General features: G+C 59.6%; 1 protein-coding gene across 17 annotated transcripts in view; it reads left to right on the top strand.

Annotated features, from left to right (window-relative positions):
* MEF2D (myocyte enhancer factor 2D) overlaps positions 1–12,095 on the top strand; it is an 80,409-nt gene that overhangs the window by 31,335 nt on the left and 36,979 nt on the right. The window contains exon 1 of one of the 17 annotated variants that reach the window (XM_071800335.1): positions 6,963–7,110. The exons of the other annotated variants lie outside the window; for them this stretch is intronic. The gene's annotated coding sequence lies outside the window, so the exon portion shown is untranslated. Of the gene's footprint in view, positions 1–6,962; positions 7,111–12,095 lie in introns of those variants that run through there. 17 annotated transcript variants of the gene reach the window in all.

The following is a 12,095-nucleotide window of genomic DNA, read 5'->3' as shown; positions in this document are numbered from 1 at the left end:
TGGGGATGGAAACAGGTTCAGATGAGTCTCCCTTGCCCTGCAAAGTGGAACCGTCCCCATCCAGAGTGGCTGGAGGTACCCATTGATCCCTGGGGTGCTCCTGTGGTCCCTGGGATGCTCCTGGTGTCCTTGGGGTACCCTATAGTCACTGGGGTGCCCCTGTGGTCCCTGGGGTGCTCTTGGTGTCCCTGGGGTGCCCCATTGGTCCCTGGGGTGCTCCCAGTGTCCCTGGGGTGCTTCTGTGGTTGCTGGGTTGCTCCTGGTGTCCCTGGGGTGGCCCATTGGTCCCTGGGGTGCTCCTGTGGTCCCTGGGGTGCTCCTGTGGTCCCTGGGATGTGCCTGGTGTCCCTGGGGTGCCCCATTGGTCCCTGGGGTGCTCCTGTGGTCCCTGGGATACTCCCGGTGTCCCTGGGGTACCCCATTGGTCCCTGGGGTGCCCCATTGGTCCCTGGGGTGGTCCTGTGGTCCCTGGGATGCTCTTGGTGTCCCTGGGGTGCCTCGTAGTCCCTGGGGTGCTCCCAGTGTCCCTGGGGTGCTCCCAGTGTCCCTGGGGTGCTCCTGTGGTCCTTGAGGTACCCTGTGGACCCAGAGATACCTCATTGATCTCTGGGGTGCCCTGTGGTCCCTGGGGTGCCCCACTGACCTCTGGGGTGCCCTGGGGTACCCTGTGGATCCAGGGATGTCCCCATGACCCCAGCCCCTGTAGCACGATGTTCCTCGCTGTTCCTGGGTTTTGGGTCCCGGGATGGGACGGGTGCAGGTTCGGATGAGTCCCCCTCGCCCTGCGAAGTGGAGCCGTCCCCATCCGGAGCTGCCGGTGGTGCCATCTTGGCGTGGCCAGCTTGGTGTTGTTCTCAGTGGCCCAGCTGGTGCGGAGGAGCGGGGAGGGCAGGATTTGGGCGCCCGTGGCCAGAATGTGTGTCTGTGAGTGAGCGGCAACAGCTGAGCAGCAGCTGTCTGGCTGCGTTCGGGCCGCCTGACGAGCCGGGGCCGGAGCCGCACCCCAGCGCCGCGCTCCTGCTTGGGAAGGGGGGTGAGGATCCGGCCCCCTCGGCCGTGTCCCCGCAGACACACGTGGGTGGCAGCTGCTGCTGAGTGGGGAGCGCGGCCGGATCTCGGCCGAGCCGGTGGCAAAGCCTTTGTGGCACTGCGGGTGTCCCCCAGGTCCCTGAGTCACGCTGGGGACAAGGGACCTGGAGGTGGTTTGTCCACCCCCTGCCCTGGATTTAGGTGCAGCAGGTCTGGGTGCCCCATTGGTCCCTGGGGTGCACCATTGGTCCTTGGGGTGTCCTGTAGTCCCTCAGGTACCCCGTGGTCCCTGGGGTGCTCCTGTGGTCCTTGGGATACCCGGTGGACCCAGGGATACCCCGTTGATCCCTGGGGTGCCCCGTGGTCCCTGGGGTGTTCCATTGGTCCCTGGGGTACCCCATGGTCCCTGGTGTGTGCTGTGGTCCCTGGGGTGCCCCATTGGTTCCTGGGGTGCTTCTGTAGTCCTTGGAGTACCTGTGGACCCAGGGATACCCCGTTGATCCCTGGGGTGCCCCATGGTCCCTGGGGTGCCCCATTGGTCCCTGGGGTGCTCCTGTGGTCCCTGGGGTACCTCATAGTCCCTGGGGTGCCCCATTGGTCCCTGGGGTGCTCCTGTGGTCCCGGGGTACCCTGTGATCCCAGGGATGCCCCATTGGTCTCTGGGGTGTCCCGTGGTCCATGGGGTACCCTGTGATCCCAGGGATGCCCTATTGATCCTTGGGATGCTCCTGTGGTCCTTGGGATACCCAGTGAACCCAGAGATACCCCGTTGATTCCTGGGGTGCACTGTGGTCCTGGGGTGCCCCATTGGTCCCTGAGGTGCTCCTGTGGCTCCTGGGGTACTCTGTGGTCCCAGGAATGCCCCATTGGTCCCTGGGCTGCCCCATTATCCCTGGGGTGCTCTGGTGGTCCCTGGGCTACCCTGTGGACCCAGGGATGCCCCATTGGTCCCCAGAGTGCTCCCATGGTCCCTGGGGTACCCCATGGTCCCAGAAATGTCCCATTGATCCATGAGGCGCCCCATTGGTCTCTCGGGTGCTCCAGTGGTCCCAAGGATGCCCCATTGGCCCTTGGGGTGCCCCACAGTCCCTGGGGTGTTCTGTTGGTCCCAGGGAAGTCCCATTGGCCCCTGGGATGCCCCATAGTCCCTGGGGTGCTCCAGTGGTCCCAAGGATGCCCCATTGGCCCCTGGGGTGCCCCACAGTCCCTGGGGTGCTCCAGTGGTGCCGTCCTGGGGCTCTGGATCGAGGGCCCCGTGGTACATGGCGCCGGGTTGGAACCGTTGCCTTTTCAAGGCCATGCAGAGCAGAAAAAGAAGTTGGACCCATTTTTGGTGTGTGGCATCTCATCCCGGCCCGGCTCCTCCATGGCCGGCTTGAGGGTTGCTGGTGGCCGTAGCCGGCTCTGCACTTCTTGGTGGCTCCTTCTCCTCCCATGGTGCTTGAGCTGTGGCCCTTGGGGCCAAGGGACGGCTCTTCCTGCTCCGTTCCTCCTGCGGGGTCTTGGATTCTGCTGTAGTCCCAACTAACGAAGGCTGCGTGTGCACCTCTGCTGCTTTATTAAAGGTGATCGCGGTGCGCGGTGCTGAGCTTCCAGCTGGAAGGTGCCGGCGTGCTCTGAGTTGAGCCTGTAATGGGAAAATAGGGGTTCGGGGTGGGAATGGTGGGGATGTGCAGAGGGTTGGGCAGGTGGCAAGGTTGGAAGTACCAGGGGCTGGTTGGAGCCATGGTGGTTGAGTCTGAGCATGGGGACTTTGGTCCCAGTGTGGCCCTCAAGGGACCCTCTGCGCTGCTCCAGCGCCACCCTCCCAGCGTTCAGTGGCAAATTAAGCTCGTTCGCTTCGTATCCTCATGGTGATCACCATCCCCTTCCCAACCATCCCCTCTGCACCCCGGCGCCCGGGGAGCTCGGGACGTGGCATCATAGGATAGTTTTGATGGGATGGGACAATGCCGGAGCAACATCTGCTTCTGCATGGCCCTGGCAGCTGCAGATGTGCTGGATGCGCTGCCCGCGTTGGGCGCAGTCAGCAGTTGGCAGATGCAAATAGATGAGCGGCCCCGTGACTTTGAGCGTGGCCGCTATTACTCACCAAGGGAAAAAGTAAGAAGTGGTTTTGGAGGCCACTTTGAAAGCTGTTGGTGGCCCTCGGGGATGGGCTGAGCCCTTGGGATTGTGCTCGAGGGCCGAGCTCCGGCTTCTCGGGGGTCATGGAGTTTCCCCTGGGTAAAACCCACCATGGGGAGACTTATCCCCTGTGCTAGCGCGGGAAACCCCATCCCCTTGCATGGAGAGCCCCGAAAATCCCTGCGGGAGGGTTTCGCCCCCCTCATGGTTCTCAGCCACCCCTGGGGACCCCATTTCCGTGTCGGGGGGTGGCAGGTTGTCCCTCTTTGGCACATTGTGTTTTGGGACTTGAAGGTTGTCGGGCATAGCGAGGGTGCTGGGGACTGCGCTGGGGTGCACCCTTGGGTGTCCGAGCAGATTGGGGATGATATTGGGGGCCGGGTGCTGACGGTAGCCTCGGTGCCCCCACCCCAGGTTTGCGTCTTACTGTAAAAACACCCTAAAAGCAAAACATGGCTGGTGTTGGATGCTGAGGATTCTCCTTGGGTTGACCGCCCTGTTTCGGGGAGGGGAGGCAGCTCAGGGGGAGCTGGACTGGGTGTCCCCAAAACTGCAGCCGCTTCCTTCCCCTCCGTCCCCCTCTTTTCCTCCTCGTGGCACCAGCAGAAGTCCCCACTGTGGGTCTGCTTGGGGGTCAAGAGCTGCTCCTGCTCCCCGCTGGCGTGGGGGGGATTTGGCAGCCTTCCCCATTTCCATCTGGGCTGGGAGCGCAGGATCCAGCCCCCGGTTCAGCTCTCTTCCCTTCTCTCTCTTTTTAATGACTCAACCTCTCATCTGTCACATTAAACCTCCTCATTACCAGGTATCTAAATTTTGCCCTGACAATAGTGACAGGGGAAGCTGCGATATCATTGCGGCGGCGCGGGCTCCGGGGAGCTGGCAGGTGGTTATTTCATGCCCTGCAGGGAGCCGAGGGGGTGGGCGCCAGAGCTGGATAATGGGCTCTCGTTTCCCTTCATTTAGAAAACCCTACTTAGTGCAGAGGGGAAAATTACCCCCGGTCTCCAGCTCTGGAGCTGGTGATGGATGGATGGAGGAGTGGAGGGAAGGGGAACGGCTTCGGCTGCTCCGGTTGCTGCTCCCTGGGGATGGAGGTTGGATTGAAGCAGGACAGGGAACTGTGGAGAGAGTCCAGCGCAGCCACCAAGATGCTGGAGGGAGTGGAGCATCTCCCGTGGGAGGAAAGGCTGAGGGAGCTGGGGCTCTGGAGCTGGAGAAGAGGAGACTGAGGGGGGACTCATTGCTGGGGATCAAGATGGAAAGGGGCAGTGTCAGGAGGATGGAGCCAGGCTCTGCTGGGTGACACCAGTGACAGGACAAGGGGCAATGGGTGCAAACTGGAACACAGGAGGTTCCGCTGGAAGATGAGAAGCAACTTGTTGGGGGTGAGGGTGGCAGAGCCTGGCCCAGGCTGCCCAGGGAGGTTGTGGAGTCTCCTTCTCTGCAGACATTCAAACCCCCTGGACCCCTTCCTGTGGAACCTCAGCTGGGTGTTCCTGCTCCGGGGGGATTGCACTGGATGGGCTTCCCAGGGCCCTTCAACCCCTCACATTCTGGGGTTCTGTGATTCTGTGATTGGATGGGGACGGAGGTGACACGGGGCTGGCAAAGAGGGGGCTGTGCCCATAATGGGGTGCGCAGAACGCGGCCAGACCCGGTGACAGGTGGCCCTGACGTGTTGCCACCGCCACGGTCCCTGCTCAAGGCCGTGGCTCAGATCCCATGCTCAGTCCCTGCTCAGATCCCATGGCTGTGTCCGCCTGGGCCCGGTGCTGTTCCCAGGGAGCTTCCAAGGGGCCGTCCGACCCTCCCGGTTTAACGCCCGTCCACACCAGTCCCTCCCGAACCGGCTGCCCCCCGGGAACCCGCACAGCGTGAGGGGCTGTGAGTCCGCCCTCACCCCCATCCCACGGGCTTTTCCTCCCCGAGGCCACATCCTGGCCTTAGTGCGGGGTGCTGACCGTCCCCCAGTTGCTGACCAGCGCTGAGCGGGACCACGGCCGGTGACCTTGCCCAGGGCTCTGCCAGCTGCCCCGCGTCCCCGCCGGGCCCTGCTGGCTCTGGCCACGCTGGCGGCGCGGGGAAGGTCACCGGCTGTCCCCGCTGTCACTCTGCGCTGCCGGATGCGACGGCATCGCTGGCTGGGGGCGCAGGGGACCAGAGTGCTTTGGGTGCCGTGGTGCCGATATCGGCGCCGTCACCTTGGTTTGCTGTGTGTTGTCTGAGTCCACGAGCTGCAGGGAAAGAGAAAACCACCTCCAGTTTAATAACCTCCCCCAAGTCCTTTCTGTCACCATCCCCTCGCCAGGCGGTGAGGTTCTCCAGCACCAAAGAGCCGTGGTTGCTTTCCCCCCCGACCGTGCCGGTCCTGGCGCGGTGCGCAGTTCGTTACAGCTCAGCAGAGCTGCCTGCGCGCTTGGCATCTGCTTTTCTCCGGAGAGCTCCGGAATCTGGGTCAGGAATATGTGTGTGTGTCTTTTGGAAATCCCTCGGGGGCCTGGTTGAATCCAGGGTCGCCCCGACCCTCCGGAGCCCCCCGAGGTTTGTACCTGCAGCCGGTGCGATGGATCCTGCACGGGCAACAGGGGCTGAGCCGCTGGTTTTGCTGCCATTTGGGGGAATCGGGGCCATCCTGCAGGCACCAGGTGCACAGTTGGATTTACACCTGCTGGCTGAGCAGGATTCGGCCCCGGGGAGGCTTTGCAGTATTTCCGAGCAGGAGCTTTGCTCCGGAGCCACATTTCGGCCGCCTTCCTCTCTCTCCCCTCCCCCTGCCTGCATGTGGAGGCTCAACACAGGAACCCAGATAGCATCATCCTGAAACCAGAATAGAAGCTTTGGAGGAGACTTTAGCATGTTTGTGTGGTTTTGATCTCGGTTTGGAGATAAAGAGGTGCTAAACAATGCAAAGCCGGCGAGCTGGAGTCCTTCACGGGCGCTGGGGACGTCCCCGTGTCCCTGCACGGCTGCATCGCCCCTTTGCAGCAGCCCCAGGGTGCTGGGGTCACCCCCGTTCCGCAGCCGCAGCGGGTGGGATGATGATGGTGGGATGATGATGGTGGGATGATGATGATGGTGGGATGATGATGATGATGGGATGATGATGATGATGGTGGGATGATGATGATGGTGGGATGATGATGATGGTGGGATGATGATGGGATCATGATGATGGTGGAATGATGATGGAATGATGATCGTGGGGTGATGATGATGGTGGGATGATGATGATGGTGAGAGGATGATGATGGTGGGGTGATGATGATGGTGGGATGATGATGGGATGATGGTGGGATGATGATGATGGTGGGATGATGATGGTGGAATGATGATGGAATGATGATGGTGGGATGATGATGATGGTGGGATGATGATGGGATGATGGTGGGATGATGATGATGGTGGGATGATGATGGGATGATGGTGGGATGATGATGATGGTGGGATGATGATGGGATGATGGTGGGATGATGATGATGGTGGGATGATGATGGTGGAATGATGATGGAATGATGATGGTGGGATGATGATGATGGTGGGGTGATGGTGGGATGATGGTGGGATGATGGTGGGATGATGATGATGGTGGGATGATGATGGGATGATGGTGGGATGATGATGATGGTGGGATGATGATGATGATGGTGGGATGATGGTGGGATGATGCTGGGATGACAGCAAACACGGCACCGGTGGCTTTGCGGGATAGGATGAGCAACATTAACCTGGATAGAGGCGCTGGGTTTTCAGGGGGTTTCTCCCCGCTCTGTAGAGGAGGAGGAAGCTGCTCCTGCAGATCCCCAAACCACCAAGAAGGAAACGAAAAAGCCTTGGTGTCAGCATGGAGGATATGGTGAAAAACAGCGACAATCAAGTCACAAAGGGCAGGCTGGGCCGCCAGCGAGAAAGGAAACAGGAAAGCAAGAGCTGCGCTTAAACATTTGGGTTCAAGAGGTGATTGAGCTCAGTCCACGTCCTCCGGGGATGGAGCCCAGCGGGGAAGCGGCTCCGTTGGTTTGTGAGAGCCGAGACCCTCAGGCCGAGCTTCGCAGACCTTGGCTGCGCTTTGTTGCTTGTCTGCAATTGCTTTGAAGGGTGTTTTGCAGCGGTGGGGTCCGAGCTCGGCGTTTCTTGGTAAAAGTGGCGAGTTTGGGTGTGGAGCCGCTCTCACCACCACCGGAACATCACCGCTGCCTCGGCCCGTCCGCCCGTGCCCCCGCGGCGAAGGGTTCGGTGTGCGCTCGGCGCAGCGCGGCGCCGTAAACCACTTCCCATGGCGGGCTGAGCCGGTGGGGTGGTTTGCAGCGCAGCAGCGTTTCCCCAGCTCCGGGTCCCTGGTGCCGCAGGGACGGGACAAACGCTGCGCCTCTCGACCCCCGTCCCCAGGTCTGGAGATGATCTGAGAAGGGGAAGGTGTCCACGTGCTGAGTTATTAGTTGTTTCCATATGAGGGTTAACCCTGAGCCCAGCAAAATGTTGGTCCTGCTGGGCTGGGTTCAGGGAATCATAGAATAGTTTGGGTTGAAGGGACCTTTGAAGCTCATCCAGTGCCCCCCCTGCCATGACAGGGACATCTCCACCAGCTCAGGTTGCTCAGACCCGTCCAGCCTGGCCTGGGATGTCTCCAGGGATGGTTCAGCCACCACCTCTCTGGGTACCTGGGCCAGGCTCTCACCACCCTCAGGGCAACAATTTCATTCTATCCAGCCTGAATCTCCCCCTCCTGTAGTTTCAAACCATCACCCCTTGTCCTATCACAACAGGTCGAGCTGAAAATCTATCCCATCTTTAAGTCTGGAAAGGCCGCACTAAGGTCTCCCCAGAGCTCTGCATAATGACAATAACCCCCAGCTATTTCTTATCAGCGTAGGGGGAAAGGGAGCTGGGGGTCCTGGGGCCAGCAGGGTGAGCATGAGCCAGCACTGGGCCCTTGTGGCCAGGAAGCCAATGGGACCTGGGGTGGGTTAGAAGGGGGTGCTCAGTGGGTCAGAGAGGTTCTCCTGCCCCTCTGCTCTGCCCTGGGGAGACCACACCTGGAATATTGTGTCCAGTTGTGGCCCCTCAGTTCCAGAAGGACAGGGAACTGCTGGAGAGAGTCCAGCGCAGCCACCAAGATGCTGGAGGGAGTGGAGCATCTCCCGTGTGAGGAAAGGCTGAGGGAGCTGGGGCTCTGGAGCTGGAGAAGAGGAGACTGAGGGGGGACTCATTGCTGGGGATCAAGATGGAAAGGGGCAGTGTCAGGAGGATGGAGCCAGGCTCTGCTGGGTGACACCAGTGACAGGACAAGGGGCAATGGGTGCAAACTGGAACACAGGAGGTTCCGCTGGAAGATGAGAAGCAACTTGTTGGGGGTGAGGGTGGCAGCATTTTTTTCCTTCTCCCTTTTCTGTCCCTGCCTGGGGAAACCGATTTTGGGGGATGGAGATGGGGAAACAGCCCTCAAACCAATGGCGCTGTGAACCCATCCCAATTTCCCCATCACTTTTCCCACCGTGTATTTCTCCACATGCATTAGTGGCTTGGGGGTTGCAATGGGAAGAGCAAAGCCACAGCTCGAAAGGAAGAGAACCTTTCTGGAAAGGATGCATTTATTTGCCTTTAGTTGTCTTCCTAAGGCTTTGGAAGAGACATCAGCGCTTGGAGCTGTGGGTTCAGCACCCCCAAATCCCTTGTTGTGTGAAAACATCTCCCAGCTGAGATTCCTCTTTGCTTTCCCTTTCTTCCCCCATTTACAAAGTGCCAACTCCGCTCCCCGCCCGTCTCTCCAATTTAAAGCAATTTACTCAGAGCTGGGTATGAATTACTCAGCACAGAGTTAACCAGCACCTGCTTGTCGTTAATTGGCATGTGTGTTAATTGCTGTGATAGTCATCCTTGTGCGAGGGGGCGTAGGGCAGGAGGGAGGATGCGGGTGCTCTCGGGTGCTTCCCGGGGGCGCTGCTGAATTTCCCCTTTGCCGAATTTTCCGGGTGCGATGAGGGCCGGGCTGGCTCGGTGCCGTTCGCGTGGCGCGGTGCCCGTGACGTTTGTGGGTCCCCCGCGATGCCCTCGGACCCGGCGCTTCCTCGGCGCGGGGTGTTGAGCTGAGATGCTGGGCGGTTGCGCGGAGATGGTTGCCGTGGAAACGGGTACCACTGGGGATGGCGGCGAGGTTGAGGGCGCCCGGGGTGGCCCCGAGCACTGCACCTCGTGTTTGAGCCAGCGCAAGTCTGGTTTAGGACAGCGCTGGGTCAGGCTTAGGGCAAGGTGAGCTGCTTGGGGCTATGGAGATTCTCGGGTGTCTCGTGAGGGTTGGGCTTGATGTGCTGGTGGCCACGTTGGCTTGCTGGGGTGTCATGGCTTGGGAACATCGGTGCCTCATCCCAAATGGGCTGGGAAGGACCTATGGGCTCAGACACTGTGTGGGGCGAGTGCACCATGGGATGGCATGAGCCTCTTTTCCTTGGAAAAGCAGGGTGAGGAGACAGAAACTGCTGTCTCAGAAGGAAGAAAAGATGATTTAATGACCAAGGATAAAGATGATTTCATGACCAAATGTTAGAAGTTCTTCAAGAGTTTAACTCCCATGAAAAACCCTGCACTCTGGATGCTCGGTAGTACGGTGCTTCAGTTCCACCTGAGCATGGAGGAGGGTGACGGGAGAGACCCCGGCGCTGCAGGTGGGCAATGAGGGAGCCAGAGCGATTTACCAATGGAGGACAGAGACCTGGACAGGCTGAGAGCTGGGTAGGGAGAAATGTAATGAAATAGAACAAGGGCAAGGGTAGAGTCTGGAATCTGGGCAGGAACAACCCCAGGTTCAGTGTAAGTTGGGAATGAGCTGTTGGAGCAGTGAAAAGGGAGCTGGGGGTCCTGGGGCCAGCAGGGTGAGCATGAGCCAGCACTGGGCCCTTGTGGCCAGGAAGCCAATGGGACCTGGGGTGGGTTAGAAGGGGGTGGTCAGTGGGTCAGAGAGGTTCTCCTGCCCCTCTGCTCTGCCCTGGGGAGACCACACCTGGAATATTGTGTCCAGTTGTGGCCCCTCAGCTCCAGAAGGACAGGGAACTGCTGCAGAGAGTCCAGCGCAGCCACCAAGATGCTGGAGGGAGTGGAGCATCTCCCGTGTGAGGAAAGGCTGAGGGAGCTGGGGCTCTGGAGCTGGAGAAGAGGAGACTGAGGGGGGACTCATTGCTGGGGATCAATATGGAAAGGGGCAGTGTCAGGAGGATGGAGCCAGGCTCTGCTGGGTGACACCAGTGACAGGACAAGGGGCAATGGGTGCAAACTGGAACACAGGAGGTTCCGCTGGAAGATGAGAAGCAACTTGTTGGGGTGAGGGTGGCAGAGCCTGGCCCAGGCTGCCCAGGGAGGTTGTGGAGTCTCCTTCTCTGCAGACATTCAAACCCCCTGGACCCCTTCCTGTGGAACCTCAGCTGGGTGTTCCTGCTCCGGGGGGATTGCACTGGATGAGCTTCCCAGGGCCCTCCAACCCCTGACACTCTGTGATGGTTGCTCTGGGGTGCTCGGCTCGGTGCTCGGTGCACAGTGGGTGCTGCTGGGCTGGCTCCAGCGCTGCTCCCCAGTGCTGCTGTGCTGGCACATGGACAGGAGACAGAGAATCTCTCCAGGTTTCCTGCACTTGCAGATGCTGCTCAGAAACTCCAACCTGTGGCCGCTCTTTCTGAAACAACCACCTGGGCAGGAAACGTGAAAGAACACCTGGGTTCAAATATAGGTTGGGGAAGAAACCCAACCTAAAACCAAATAAACCCAGCCCATAACCAGAACTGCAAGACGAAGAGGAGAAGGGGGTTGTTTGGATGACTTTGGAGGGCAGCAAACAGCGCTGGGATGTTTTCATCTCCCCTTTCTCCCATCCGAGGACCAGGTTTGCCATTGGGAGTTTTCCTTCCCATTCAATCAGGGGCATCACTGGCTCCTTTCTCCCCAAAATGTTGTCACGTTGCCTTTTTCCCGCGGGGGACGTCACCGGGGCTGGGACCAGCGATCCGAGAGCAGCAGGAGGAACGCGGTCTGGTGGTTGAGAAGGGTGATTTGTATCATGGTTTGATTTTGGCGCGGGATGGGGAGCGCGGTGCGAGCGCAGATGAGAAGCATCATCTCACACCACGCTCGGGGCGGATGAGCAGCACCGGCGTCTTCTCCTCAACCCTACAAACATCCCATCTCTTTCGCGAATGCCGCAAAGCTCTTGGCCACCGTAGCATCCTGTGAAGAAGTCCCACAAATGCATTGCGTTCAAATATGTTTCCTTTCACTGGGTTTCAATTTGCTGCCCGTTGTTCTCCAGTGTTTATTGTTGCTTCTGGAGAGTTCCTCTCTGGTTTGGACAGTAAATCCGCTGCCTTTTCAGAACATTTCTCTATCCAAGAGCTGTAGCACAAGGAAAGAATTAGCGCCTTGTCCTGGGTCCGGATGCAGCGCTGTTGCTGCTTTGTGCTGCTGGTGGTGTTGAAGGTGGTGAAGGTGAATACTTTTCAGGCACCTTAAAGAAATGGCAACTCCAAGGGGAAAAGATGGAAAGTAAACCCGGTGGAAAGTTCCTCCACCGCCATATCTTCTCTACACGTGCAAAATCCTCACGTCGTTCCCCGGCCGCGTGGCTGTGGGCTCTGTCCTGCGTGGGCTCGTGGTGGTGGAAATGCCAAGCGGCCACTCTGGGTGGTTGGAGCAAAAGTCGTCTTCTTCCTTTTGGCTTGTCCTGTATCACCCGCCTCTGAGGGATGCTCCTGTGGCAGCGCGGCTCCTGCATCCTCTGCTCGCTGTGCCAGCCCAAACAGCAACGCGTGGGGCTGGCGATGGCCTGGGACCAGCGATGGCCTGGGACCAGTGATGCTCTGGGACCCGTGATGTCCTGAGACCAGCGATGGCCTGAGGTTGGTGATGCCCTGGGACCAGTGATGCCCTGGGACCAGTGATACTCTGAGACTGGCCATGCC

The sequence above is a fragment of the Patagioenas fasciata genome, chromosome 30 (assembly GCF_037038585.1).
Source record: "Patagioenas fasciata isolate bPatFas1 chromosome 30, bPatFas1.hap1, whole genome shotgun sequence".
NCBI lineage: Eukaryota > Metazoa > Chordata > Aves > Columbiformes > Columbidae > Patagioenas > Patagioenas fasciata.
This window is presented reverse-complemented; position numbering and strand designations above follow the sequence as displayed.